Consider the following 14004-nt stretch of genomic DNA (forward strand, 5'->3'; position numbering starts at 1 on the left):
CCACACCTAGCAAAACACATGAAAATAACAAGAAGATAACCAAATACACACATGCATGTACCATGCATGCCAAAATAGAAATAAAATCATACATGTAACTCGATGCTTGCAAGTACTCATGTTGTAGTTGTTTGATCGAACTCTTCCTTGCTTGCTCTTTGCTTCATTTTTCTTTCTTGTCCTTCTATTAACTTCCTTTCTCCAATGCTAGAGTGCTTCAATAATTCTCTAAGTGTCCAAGAGTATGAGAGAGTAGAGAGAATAGAGAGATCTTCAAGCTAAAACTAACAAAAGGTTGTGAACCGATCCTTATAAGCCTTTTTGTTATTGAGGCCTCTATTTTCTTCATTTCTCTTTATTTTCCCTTGATTTTCCTCCTCACATGCAACCTGACCTTTCACCTTCCTTTTCTCTTATTTTCCATTATTTTCATAAATAAAATGGCGATTAATGCCACTTTGCCTTTTCAAAGTCTTTTCCACTGTCTTTGCCAATTTTCTTTAGCCATAACAAACCAAATTAACACACAATTGATGTTTTGTCCAACATTCAACTTGGAATAAGTGTCTTATGACCTCAGTCTTATTTTTCTTTTATAAACATTCTTACATGGATTTTTAACCCGGGATTGTTACAATTCAAACATAATACTTAAAGAAAAATATTATGAATGTTTGAATCTAACTGGAATTTGGCTCTAGTTAAACCACAAAGAATGATTTTTGAGACCCTCTTTCAAGAGCTTGTGAATTATTAATTTGTATTTTCTTTTGCATTTTATATTTATTTGCATGAAATTACTAAAATAAATGAATGTAAAGAAATTTTGTCTAAAAAATTAGAGATATTAATCATCCATTATTTTGAACATCAGAAATTACTATCAATGGTAAATAAATAGAGCATAAATACTAGCAAAGCTATTACGTAATTAAAATGATCACAAGATACCAAGCTCATGACTGAGGAACACATTAATTTCTGAAAGGGGTCTTCAAAAACCTTCAAAAGAAAAATTTTGATTATAAAATCAAAGTCTTCAGTCTTAACAATTCTCGAACCATACTACAATGTAGTGGGTCATATAAATAAGAAAGAAAAATATGATAAGCCCTGATTTTCTAGCTAAAGATAGAAAATATTAAAATATTTTCTTCTATCAAATATAATGCTAAATTTTTTTATCCTTATCAAATTATTTTCTCCTAAAATATGGGTGGATCCTTTCAATCTTCCTCTTCACTTTGAGATGCTTTGGATGTTTTGGTTGGTAGTAGATTCAGATCATTGACATGAATATAGGCCAATCATTCTAAAAACCATTCACTGATTGAAGAGAAGTGCACAAGAATGAACTGATCAATACCAATATGACTTCGATCCATCATATTTTGAATATATATTTTCTTTTTCTCATATCTCATGGAAAACCTTGAGATCAACTTAATCTGTTCGAATGGACACTAAAGAAAATTTTGAAAGTCTTGTTGATTCCATACTTTCATTTATTTGATTATTTTTTCACCTACTGCTATCATTTTTTCAACCCCATGCTGATTGATGATCCCTTATAATGCTTCCCTTAAAGTCTTTGGATTTTGTAAATCATATTCCTCGACAATACCAGAGCCAAAATCCCAAACTTTATCACAAAGTTGAATATAAGTTTTAATACATTCTTGAATTTCTTTAAAATCAGATTTCCTTTTCCCTAATGAGGCAAATATAAGTTTTACATTTTTCTTGAGAATTTTTTCAATATTTTCTGAGTTGAAATATTTTTCCCAATCCGTGATTAAGAATTTTTTCAATATTTTCTGAGTTGAAATATTTTTCCCAATCCGTGATTAAGATGATTTTTTTCTTGGTATTCTTTTCCTTTTCCATTAGAGACTCGACCTTGTCACTGAGATTAACAATATCTTGATAAAATCTATATATTTTGTTCAACTATTTGTAAAACTTAATCTATTTCTTTTGCAGTAATTGATTAACTTGCAGGGCCCAATGTTTAAGTTTGACCATACTTTGATCAACTTCTTGATTTTTCCTTACCTGCAATTGAAAAGTTTCAACTTGTTCTTTTAATGCAAAATATATTACCTCTTTTTTACTTTCAACTTCTTCATTTAGAATTCTTATCTAATCCTTATAATTGTTTCTTATATTTTCAAATGGTTGAGCATGTTTTCGCTCCATTTCTGCCAATTTATGTTGTAAATCATTATGCCAATTTATCCTCTCTATATTGAAATTCTCCTCTAACTATTGTTCAGATAATTCAAAACTTTCTCTGACATTGGTGGAATATGCTTCCCATTGAGCTTCACTAAATATTTTAATATTTTCTAATTCATCGTCTAGTTCTTTGATTCTCTGAAGTTTCTTATGATAATCAAGAGAAAGTTCACTCACTGAAATTTGTTTGTAATTGAAAGAGGTTCTAAGAGTTTGAGTCGATTCTTGAACTTTTTCATTAGGATCACTAGTATCCTGCCAACTAAAATTTGATACTAATTCAATACCATCTAGTTTTCTTTTCCTTATCCGTTTCACAACTGATTTGGTTTTAGAATTATAATAATAGTCAGTGAGAGATGGCACGATGTCAACTACTAGTTCAACATGATATAATGGTTTGAAAATATATATTGTTAGCAGAAATAACGGTTTGAAAATATATATTGCTAGCAGAATATTGGTTGAAATAGGCATTACTAAAAAATTTGGAGATGCAATCTTCAGAGAAGACATTGGAGTTTGAAAATACTTCGTAGTTGTTTCAGAATATTCTAGCACTATTGTTGTTGAAGTAGATTGAATTTCTTTGCTGATACCATCATCAATTTCTTGAACATCTTCTCTTTTCCTGACTCATTTTCTTTTTCCTTTTAGGAATTATCTTTTCTTTTTCCTTTTAGGAATTATCTTTTCTTGATTGCTTTTCTATTTTATTTTTTTGTTCTACATAGTCAACATCAATAATTAACATCTTTTGTGATGTAGGAAAGGTTGCATTTTGATCCAACTTTATTTATGTAGAAAGAACTTGCTCAAGAAGATCTTTTTCCTCTTATCCTTGAACATCCCTTGATGGATTTATCATGTTGTTGTATTTACACCCTTATGGAAATAAAGAATATATACCAAACTAGCCAAAATGTTTTGGGAAAAATTTGGGTAAAATCAAAAGTTAAATGAACCACACTGGTTGGTTCGAAAAGCTTCCACAAATGATGTCTCATGTGATCTTCGCCGAAAAATCTTTTGTAAACTTGATATGGATCACAGAGCTGAACTCTACTATCAAGAGTTAAATTTTTAGATAATTTGAATTTCTCAAAAGGAATTGAACTTTGGAGACTACTCTATTTAAGAAACTCCTGATAAGTGTCCTCCCTAAATTACAATGATTTTAATTTCTCTTGTTCCTCCATGAAATGATCCCTACTGATAAAATGCTCAAAATTTTTAGCATGAATAAATACATAATCAAATGGAGGGATTTGACTTTGATAAGTTTTTGAATAATTGATTTCTTTATAATGGTTGTTAATGATGTTCACATGATCATATCTGTAAAGGGTAATGAATGCAACCAAACATTCTGAATTGCTTGAGCTTCATTCCTTGCATGACCCTTGTCTCTTAAATTCATTTGACCAATTTTAATAGGAAAAATAGGCCATACCTTCTTCTAGAACTTACATAATTTATTGGGTTGTCCATATAATGCAATTAGTCTACCTATTTCTCAAATATAGCTAATATATTAGTAACAAATTTTGGTAGAACATGGGTCCTACCTCACTACCCTATATTCTGATAAAGGAGAAAGTATCTTCAACAAACCAATCACCAATTCAGATATAAGTTCTTGAAAGTCCTTTCTACTTCTTGGGAAATATGTTCCAAACAAAGTATGATATAATGGGATCATAAAGTTTTCACATATATCATAAAAATGACCTTGCAAATTATTTTACGACAAAATGGTTGTATAGTCCTGAATACCCTGTTTATGATCAAAATAATAACTCCATCCCATTAAAAGAAAACGTACTGAATCCATTACAATATCCAAAAGACAACATACATATAGAAAATTTGTGCAAAACGTGGAGGGGATGGCAATTAAACTTTTATAGTTTTTGACAAGATTTTGGACAAGATGTCCACCTAGTTGAACCTTTGTGATTGATAGTAAATCCCGTGAATTAAGGGCGCGTTTTCAACCTTGCAATGTTCATGGTTAGATTTCCCATAAGTTTGGATAGCATTTTGATCAAAATCTAAAAGGCCTTTTAAAAATAGCAATAGGATAATCCTTCTCTGTTTTAAGTTTTTGTTTGTCATCCCTAAGCCGTTCTATAACAATCTGATTGAAGTCTTTATTTACATTCTTGAGGACAACTTTCCTGAATTGATTAAAAAACTCTTTTAGAAATATTTCAAGAATACTAAGTTATAAATTGCAGATAGTTATTCAGGTTTCCACGAGGAAATTATGTTTTGATTAGAGTTAATTCCATGAGGAAATTATGTTTTGATTAGAGTTAATAACATAGAATGTTTGGAAATCAACATGAGATAATATCCATCTTATCATATTGTAATAAGGAAACATAGTAGCACTAGCTGTAATTTTATGTAGTTCAATCTTATTAATGGATTCATAATGAGAGGGAGATTCACCTAAACTACCTCATTACAGCCACTCTTTTTTTAAAAAGAAATTAAAAATTTCTTCCCAGAGGAGCTTACCTGCATCTTGAGTTTTGTATGTAGTGTTCAAGATTAACGAGGGGTTTTTATTTTAATCCTCTGGCCCTGGTGTTTCAGTCCAACTTATTTTGGCCATAATCTCTTGAACAGGTTGTTTGGATGCAGATGACTTTACATTTTTACCCATTTTATGACTTGTAACAGAAACAATGAGAACAAATAAGAATTCATGATTTATAATGGGAAATTATAAGAAATTGAATTTTAAATAGGCTAACACAAACCAGAAAATGCACATATTTTTAAATTTATTCACTGTTTATTCATTAAAACTTGAAAACTTAAAATTCACAGTTGCAGATAAGAGTTCAGGCAGAACGCTAAATTTGAAATGAAAATGTAAAATTTTAAAATAAATGAGGGTAATTCTTTAATGCATGGAAGATTTCATTATTTTTCATAAATGTGAAAAGAAAGGTAACTTTTGCTTGCATTTTGAGATGAGATCAGGAGGCCGGGAGGCGGGATTTATTATTTTTTTCAAACTTTCAAATAGATCCTTGACAACTCACCATAAAACTTATCTATTAAACTGCTAAAATAAAGCAAAAACATAGAAAACGAAAAAAAATAGGAAAACGACAAAAAGTAGGGAGGTCGGGGTGGTTGGTAACTGAGGAAGTTGGGATGTCGGGAATTTCATAAAAACATTTTGGAGTAGAATTCTCCGACCCCGACCTCAAGATGATTGAGAAGGTTGGAGGTTGATAAGGTTAGAGGTCAGATGTCAGGGAGTTGAGACATAAGTTTGAAACAAAGTGTTTTAACTTCTGATTTTCAATTTATGTATGCAAATTTTGAGCTTTTTATTTTTTGAAAAGATTAAAAGATAAAAAAAAGTTGAAGGGTTAGTAATTTATTTTCTTTCTGTTTTCAAGACAAAACATTAAAACGGGGGGTTGTTGTACTTCTAACAACAAGTTTTCATGCTTGTAGCTTGGATGGATCCTCTTGATGAAATATTTCATATCTCTTCATTCCTATCGAATTAGAGGGAGTGTTATATACTATTGGAAAGGTCTCACGATATGATTTCAACCATATATCCTATGCTCCCATTTGGGCTAGGCAGTTAGAGTAAAAAATTTCCTTCAAATATAGGGTATCCAAATGGGGATTTCTTGTACTTTGCTTGTGTCATGTTGGGAAAGTATTTCATGTCTCCCCATTCCTATAGAATTAGTGGGAGTTCCATATATTGTTGGAAAGTTATCAAAACAATCTTTGGAGCCCTACATTTCTATTATCCAATTGAGCTAGTTAATGGGAGTAAAAATACTTTAAACTATAGGGTATCCAATTAGGGAATGAAAAGTCGAAATTTTTTTTCCAGCAACATTCATTTTCCAATTTTTATATCAAACAATAGTAGGCTCACATGTCTTTAACATCAAGTCCCAAAAAGAAGTTATACTTAAAATTCCAAAAAGAAGTTAAATAATAAATCTATATACTTATCTTTCATTGAAGTCCCATCCTTCATCCTTGCATTATACAACTTCTTTCATAAGAGAAATTTGTTCACTAGGGACATAGAATGTTACAATGCCCCTAACTTGTTCAACAATACCTTTGTTGTATATTCTGATGAAAATTCAATAGTATTGAATTTGAGAGACACAACCATAATATTTTCATTTCTTTTCAATACAACTTTTTCTATTGATGTGTTAGCATCTTCATTAATCTAGTACTTAGATCCATAGTAATCCCCTAATCTTGGCCACTAAAAGGTCTTCCATCTTGAGATTCCACAACTTGAGATTATACCCATTGAATTTCTCAATATCTTTCTTAGATTTCTTACCATTTATTTTCATGAAAATAATTGATGCCACAAGGTTTTCCATATCCCAAGCCAAAACCCTTTCCTACATCACCTTCAATCCAAACTACCTTGACACACAATGTTGTTTTTAACCCTTTATAATTAATTTCAACAAAAAGGTTACTAATAAAAGTATATAAAATGCAATGACACACATACACACATTTAGCAGAAGGATTTTTCCTTAGAAACCCAAAGTAAGAAAACTAAAATATTATCATTGTATTTTATATTTACAGTGTTAATATGTATGACATGGAATCTATATACCCTGAATCCATTAACATACAACCAAAATTCCTGAATTGGAATTACAAAACCATGGGTTGAAGAACCATGCACCACAAAATTTCTAAAAGCAACTATCTGCCAAAAATGAATTCCAAAACCATCCAACATGTGGAACTAATCATGCAAAAAAAAAAAAAAAAAAACTCATACCTAACATGAAGTCTTTCTATAGAATAACTTAGGTGTGATTTATTATGGCCTATGTTACCCAAGTGCTCTTCTGTCATATACAGTTCATCAACAATCCTGGGTTTGAAGAACATTCCTTTCTTTGTCTAGTGATTGTGTAAAACCCATAGATACTTGAGTAGTATGCCTAGTTTGTTTGAAGGGATACCCAACATGATCACAATCTTCCTTAGTTCTATAGTGTACACTTATGCACTTTCTCTTGCCTCTCCTTGAAGTGATTCCAACAGTATTATACAAACTTAGTATGGTAGAACGAGGATTTGATGAGAGTATAAATCACTAGGTGAGGAATTAATTGCCTCTCTAGTCCTCATTGGCCAAGAGGTTGGAGATGGTGTTTCTGAGGAAATCTACAAGGGTTTTGGTGGAGGAATGAATCCTAGAAATTCCTCGAGGATTTATGTATGCTTCCTTGTAGTATTTTTATTTTAATACGAATTCAAGAACCCATAGTTTGGGTGGAACCATAGTGTTGTGTTTTGAAGGGTGGAGAGAGTTGGTCTCTAGAATCCTTGTGCACTTTGTTGGTTTCAATTTAGTTGGTGGGTGGACATGGATGAATCCCCGGAGCCCCTGGTTCAACTAATGGATGCATTTAATCCCTGAAGAAAATTATCCCTTAGCCTTTGGAATTTTGCTCAAGGGTGACAAATGCAAGTGAGACATAGTTGAAATTATCTATTGTTGGGTGGAGAGTCATAGTCCTAGAATCAATTGACCATTAGCTTTGAGAGAAGTATCTCTCTTTTTATCATGAAATTAGGAATGTGTGTGTGTGTGTCTATTTACATTGTTGGTATGAAAATGATCTTTATTTATGGTATGGTTCACTATTTAATTTTCTAGATGCTTGACCAATATATTATCTTCACTATGTAAAGGGTGTAGGAATAGCATGTGGATGCAAGGGTTATGATCATGTAATAATCAACATGGAATCTTTATTATTATAGTGATAGGATTTTGTTTAAGTTATAGTAATGTACAAATTTAACGTGAGTAAATTTGCAAGCAATTTGAGGATGTGAAATATAGGGGATGCATGGTATTACACTAACATCTTGGATGTAAGGGATACTTCACCATGATGATGTTGGGTTGCACTAGTAAAAATGAGTACTCTATAGGGTTGATGGGTAGTGTGAAATGATTTGTAATCAAGTGTTTGATTGCATGTTTAACTTTCTATAAAAGTAATGACAAATTTGTTGCATGCTACTTACATTCTTGGTTGAAGGGAAGGAGTCATGATTGCATCCTTTGTAGTTGCATTATGTCATTTATTTAATTATGTGAGAAATGATGAAACATGTTCTAGGATTTTCTAATGTTGAGCCAAGGAAAGAAAGTTTCTTCTCTGTTTATGAGTTGTTACAACTCTTTGAAATTTTGTGAAGAAATGCACTTGAAAGTGATTTTAAGTTGTTATCATTAATTGTTTCTTAAGTTTGGTAATAAATTACTCATGAATTTAATGGTTATGAGGTGCTATAAGCAATGTTGTGAACACTAATGGCCAAATTTTAAGTTAAAATTTAAATTCTGGTTTAATAGGTCATTGAGGTCGGAGGTCAAGAGGTCGGCCAAAAGGCGTGATCATTCGGTGGTCCAATATGGCTCTCCACAACCATAGGTCAGGGATCGAGATTAGCAACTTAAAATTTAAACGTTACTAAGGGAAGGAGGGTTAACTGTTACTACCTTTTGGATTCACAGCTCACATGTCAACTTGTCCATAGTGGCTATGGGTAAGTTACCACATGGTTTCATGGTGGGTGTGTTCATCACTGACCCAACTATTGTAGCCATTTAATCAAATTAAAAAGTTTATGTTAGGTTAATAGGGTTTGATATCCACTTTTGCTTCGATTTTAAATAGAAGTTAAGTGGTGATGGAACTAGAACTTAGTTTCTCTTTCTAGTTCTCTTTTATCCACTCCATTTTTAGGTCTTCAATATCTCCCAAATGCTCTCCAAATCTAGGTTATCAATTACAACCACCAAAATTTTTGCAAGGTCCTAAAGTGCTTAGAAAAGTTGCAATGATGTGCGCCATATTATAAGAGATATTAGCAACATTCTCTTCCATCCTCAAAAATATTTCTTTTGCTACATCATGATGAGGATTATTATTGTTTTCGCTTCCATAGACAACCTTGGATTACTTACAAGACTAGTGCCTAGTAACATCTATATTTATGTGTCTCATATGATCTTCAATAAACTCGAGACATCATATACCTATTATACACATATGTAAATACATACAATAAAAAACATGGGTTGGTTCCTTGATCCAAGGAAATAAGCAATGTATTTTTGGTTCTCTTTCACATATACAACTCACAGGTATATAAGTATGAACTAGTGGAGACCAAATAGTTTGAAGACCTACAACTTAATCAAATTTAATAGAGAAATGGGAGAATAAAAGGGAGATAACATAACTCATCATATAGAGCTTGAAACCTCGAGATATCTATATTTATGACATAGATCTTCGAGCTTCAAGAGTTCTACACTTGTTTGAATTACTGGTAGACATAATGGATAAAGGAGAAATGGATGTTACGCTTCATGGAGCGCAATTTAAAGATATAATCTCAAAGCCACATACATGCATGGGCATTAAAAAGTCAACACAAATGAATCTGTAAAAGGATATGAAACATTTTTGGGATCTACAATTATATAAAATCAGAGAGGAAACATAAACACAATGGAATTTAATAGAGGGAAAACATATTATATTACGTGAATGTAGGAATCACCACATTTCATTAATATTCTAGAAAATGCAAATCTTGAAGTAATACACTCAAAGAAATAACATGTGGTTTTTTCTGCAGAATTCAGAACCTCTGTTATGTGTTTCTTCCTCCCTTTTATAATGAGAGGGAGAAACAGAGAATTAAAAAATATCTCAGGAGAACCTCCAGCTGCCAACATGCCTAGCTATCTCAGTGCACTGGCTTTGTCGCCTCCCATTAATATAACATAAAGATGCCTTTCTTGGAACTAAAACAGCATAATGAAATGAATCAAAAATAGAAAAACATAATTTGGAAATGAACTGAAATGACAGTCCCGTAAACATCTTCAATCCACTCCTCTTTGTTGGCCTCTGGTTACAACTATGTCTCTGCTAAATTACGCCTCATTCTCTCGTCGGCTTCCCTGTCGCTTTCTTCCTGAATCGCTTTAATTCTTCTTTTGCACAAACCAGAAGTGGCATGCGCAATGGCCATAATAGACTCAGATCACAGTTTCCAACTCAGCCACCCTCCCAGACTCCCTATAAAACACTATCGGAGTCCTGAGATGACCCATAATACTATTTTATCATTAAATCAAGGACTCTCGCCATCAGCCTCTTAGACTTAAAAACATCATAAAATGTGCAAGTTTCGATTCCCTTTAGGCCTCGAATGGTTCATCCCCTATTTGCATTCCTTCTCATATTACCGGGGATAATGACCTGGTGCTTAGCTGAATATCGAAGATCGATGATCGCAACTTTCCTAGACCATGTCTCTAGTTGCACCCTCATATCCTTTGTGATTTTGATGTGCAGGGACCTTCGATCATCGATTTGCGAGATGACATCATATCGTGCCATGTGTCACCTTGTGAGTGGTGACACGTGTCATTATGTTTTGGCCCCATTTGACCCCTTAAAATGCCAGATATTCATGCCACATTTCCTTCATACCACCACATCATGCTATTGTCAACTGCCATGTGTCTTTCTGAATACCAATCCTGTGTTGCCATGTTGCCCTACTAGAGGAGAGAGAAAGAGCTTACCTACCTTTGTTTTTCACAACAATCCTTTGTTAAATATTTTTCGGCCCTCCTCGCGCTTTCCACTATCATATCACAACATCGCAATATCACAATGTTTTGGAGTTGTAACCCTGTCGTCACGTCGATTGTCGATTTACGATGCCCTAGACCAGTCGATTGCCGATATGCCTAGATCGCAGGAACTTCGATGTGATTTACACAGGACCTCTGCAATGTGTGATCATCGATATGTGGGATCACAAGAACCTCTGATTGGGGTTTGCGATATTAGCAATTACTGATTACTGATCTCGCTACTCTTCCCCACTTCTCCTTCAGTAAAAATGGTGATTTATGATTGCGATGAGCTCCCTGACGTACGATATGATTTTCTCCTTCACTTTAAAGGAAACAAAACCCCTAAACTTTAGCAGGACATATCTTCTTATTTAGAAGTCCATTTTTAGACTTCCATATACCGTTGGAAAACCTGTTTTGAGCACTATGCAATGGAGCAGGTCCAATTTATCTTTGACGGCTTTTGAGGTGTGAAAAATGGCTTCAAACTTCACTCCTATTTGGCACTTGGGATAACTGAAAACTCATAATGTAGTGAGTGACAACATTGGCTCGAATTGGGGACAGTGCCTTGCTGGCAAGGTGATGATAACCTGCAGAATAGTGGCCTTCTTTTCATTGGGCATGGAGTCATCATAAAAACTAAAAACTTAACTAACTAACTGCAAACTGACTAAATGATTGTAACATTTACTCACTCACTCACTTACATAGTTGAAAACTTAAAAAAAAAAAAATTGACCGTACATCACCAAAGTCTTTGGGCCTTCTCCTCGAGCTTCAAACTTGAATGGCAATTGTCTATACCTACTGAAAGTATATACACTATGTGATCTCTTCTCTCCAATGTAGCCAGTTAAGAAAATGGCTACTTCACTGAGTTCTGTTCATACCTCTTATTAGCAAGCACGATAAGAAAGGGAGTCGAACTCAAAATTCAACTGATTCTAAAAACCAACCTTCCAATGACACCATCTCAGCGTCAGGGTACTGGACTTTATTCCATTTTTCTCTATAAATTCAACAATTAAAACCATCATGTACCTCATAAAATATTTGGACAAAAATTTTAATATGTGTCCCCAACTTGGTAATTGATGCTCAAATCTTTTAATCTCCTCCATGAACCTTCTAATTGAGTTAGTGAACTCCCTACCTACTTCCATAAATCGTCCGATATGCTTTATAATCAACTCAGAGTCTTCACACATAGTTAAGCATTCGATACTCGCATTCCTTGGTGTTTCTAGCCCATGGAGCAATGCTTCATGCTTTGCCACGTTGTTGGTTTCCTCAAACTCCGTCTTGGATGAGAGTAGTATCAAGCTCCCCTCAGGAGGTACCAACAATACTCCTACTCCATTTCCCTCTTTGGAATTCACTCTGTCAAAGTATAAATTCCACACTTTGTTTTCATCTGTGTGTTGGTGGTCTAACGGTATTGTTAGATGTACTTGTGCTTCTTCTAAGATGGTCTAATATTCTTCTAGCAACATGGAGGATAGGTTGCTTTCTTTTCCATATGTTGGAGAATTTTTAGAACCTTCAGCTCGAGTCACAGTTTTTACAAATTTTTAGTCTCTATGCAATCTCCTTTCTTAACCTCCAAAAGTGGGAATAGTGGCATAAGTTAGATCTAATTTGATAGAGCCCCCCACCTTGGAACCCCAACACCTAGGTAGGAGCATGTTGAATCGAGGGGGGATATCTGCCACTACTATTTCCATCACTACGCTCTTCACATGGATCTGAGTCATGTTTACCACCAGATCTTTTATCATTCCCACACATTTGACCCTCTTAGAGTCAAAGGAGTATAGGTCCTTGTAGGGTCTAGTGATCTGCAAGCCAATTTGTTCCGTCACGGCTACGGGTATGAGGTTATGTAAGGCTCAAGAGTCCACCATATAGTTGTGCAATAAAAGGTCATGAATTACCATGGTCACATAGAAGGGTGTAGTGGAAGGATCGAGTTATTTAGCATGAGGCCCGAAAACAACCATTGGTCTTTCTTCTTAAAGGTTTAGAGAGTCATGAGTTGGTTCTGAGGTGGATGGAAGCATGAATTGAGAGATTTGGGCTTTATGAGTGGACCGTGTTAGCATTTCAATTAGAAGAATAGGAATATTTAACTTTTCGAGCTCCTTCTAAAGATTGAATGCAAATTGGCCCTTTCCTACGCCTCCTAGCTCTCCCTCTCTTTCTTTATCACCGGTAGATTTTATCAAAACATGTGCCTTCTCTTCTGTGTGTTCCTCAAAGCTATTGCATTCCCTATTTAAGGAAACTTTTACTTTGGATGAGTGAGGGTTCAATTCCTCTTTCCCTTTATTTAACACTGGGGAAATATCTTGGGGGCAGTTTCCTCTCATTGTTCAGGTTCGCTCGACCAATTTTTTGTAGATTTGAGATCATACCTTTAATGAAGTCGTGCTTATATGAAATTTGCAATTTTTTTATAGTAGCTCCCTATGTCTTCCTTATTTACTATCTCTTCTCTATCATGGCACATCTCATGGTGAGCCATGTTTTCCTATTCCTCTTCAGAGAAGGGGGAATACAAGTTTCCCTACATCTCATGTGTATCTCGTGGTTGTTCCCTGGGATCATCTTATAAATATAGAGGAGGAGGGATCTGATCGACTTTATCTTTTCATCCCCTTTGAAGTATCTGCAATGGTGGACTTGTGTACTGTGGGTTATAACCTCGGTTGTTACCTTAAGAATTCTGTTGCGGGAGACTCTTGTTCTCAAGCCCAAGCTTCACCACCTTGTGCGATAAACTCTTAATGATCTTATCCATTTCTTCCCACTTCAGATCTGGTAATTCCTTACCTTGACCGAAGGAGGATGCTTCTTCTTTCCCCCTTTTCTTCTCATGAGGATTATTCTTTCCTCTTGACTTCCATGCCAAGATGAATTTTGCTTCCACCTCAAGAGCGTCCACTTAGAGTTGATCTAAAGTACGAGACTTCCTCGCCATTAGGGTAAAGCCAAATTCAGACTCAAGGGCTCCCACACATACTACATCAGCAATAGATTGA

The sequence above is a fragment of the Pinus tabuliformis genome, chromosome 7 (genome assembly GCF_031772625.1).
Source record: "Pinus tabuliformis cultivar Carrire ecotype Pingquan chromosome 7, CPIR1, whole genome shotgun sequence".
In the NCBI taxonomy this organism is placed as follows: Eukaryota; Viridiplantae; Streptophyta; class Pinopsida; order Pinales; family Pinaceae; genus Pinus; species Pinus tabuliformis.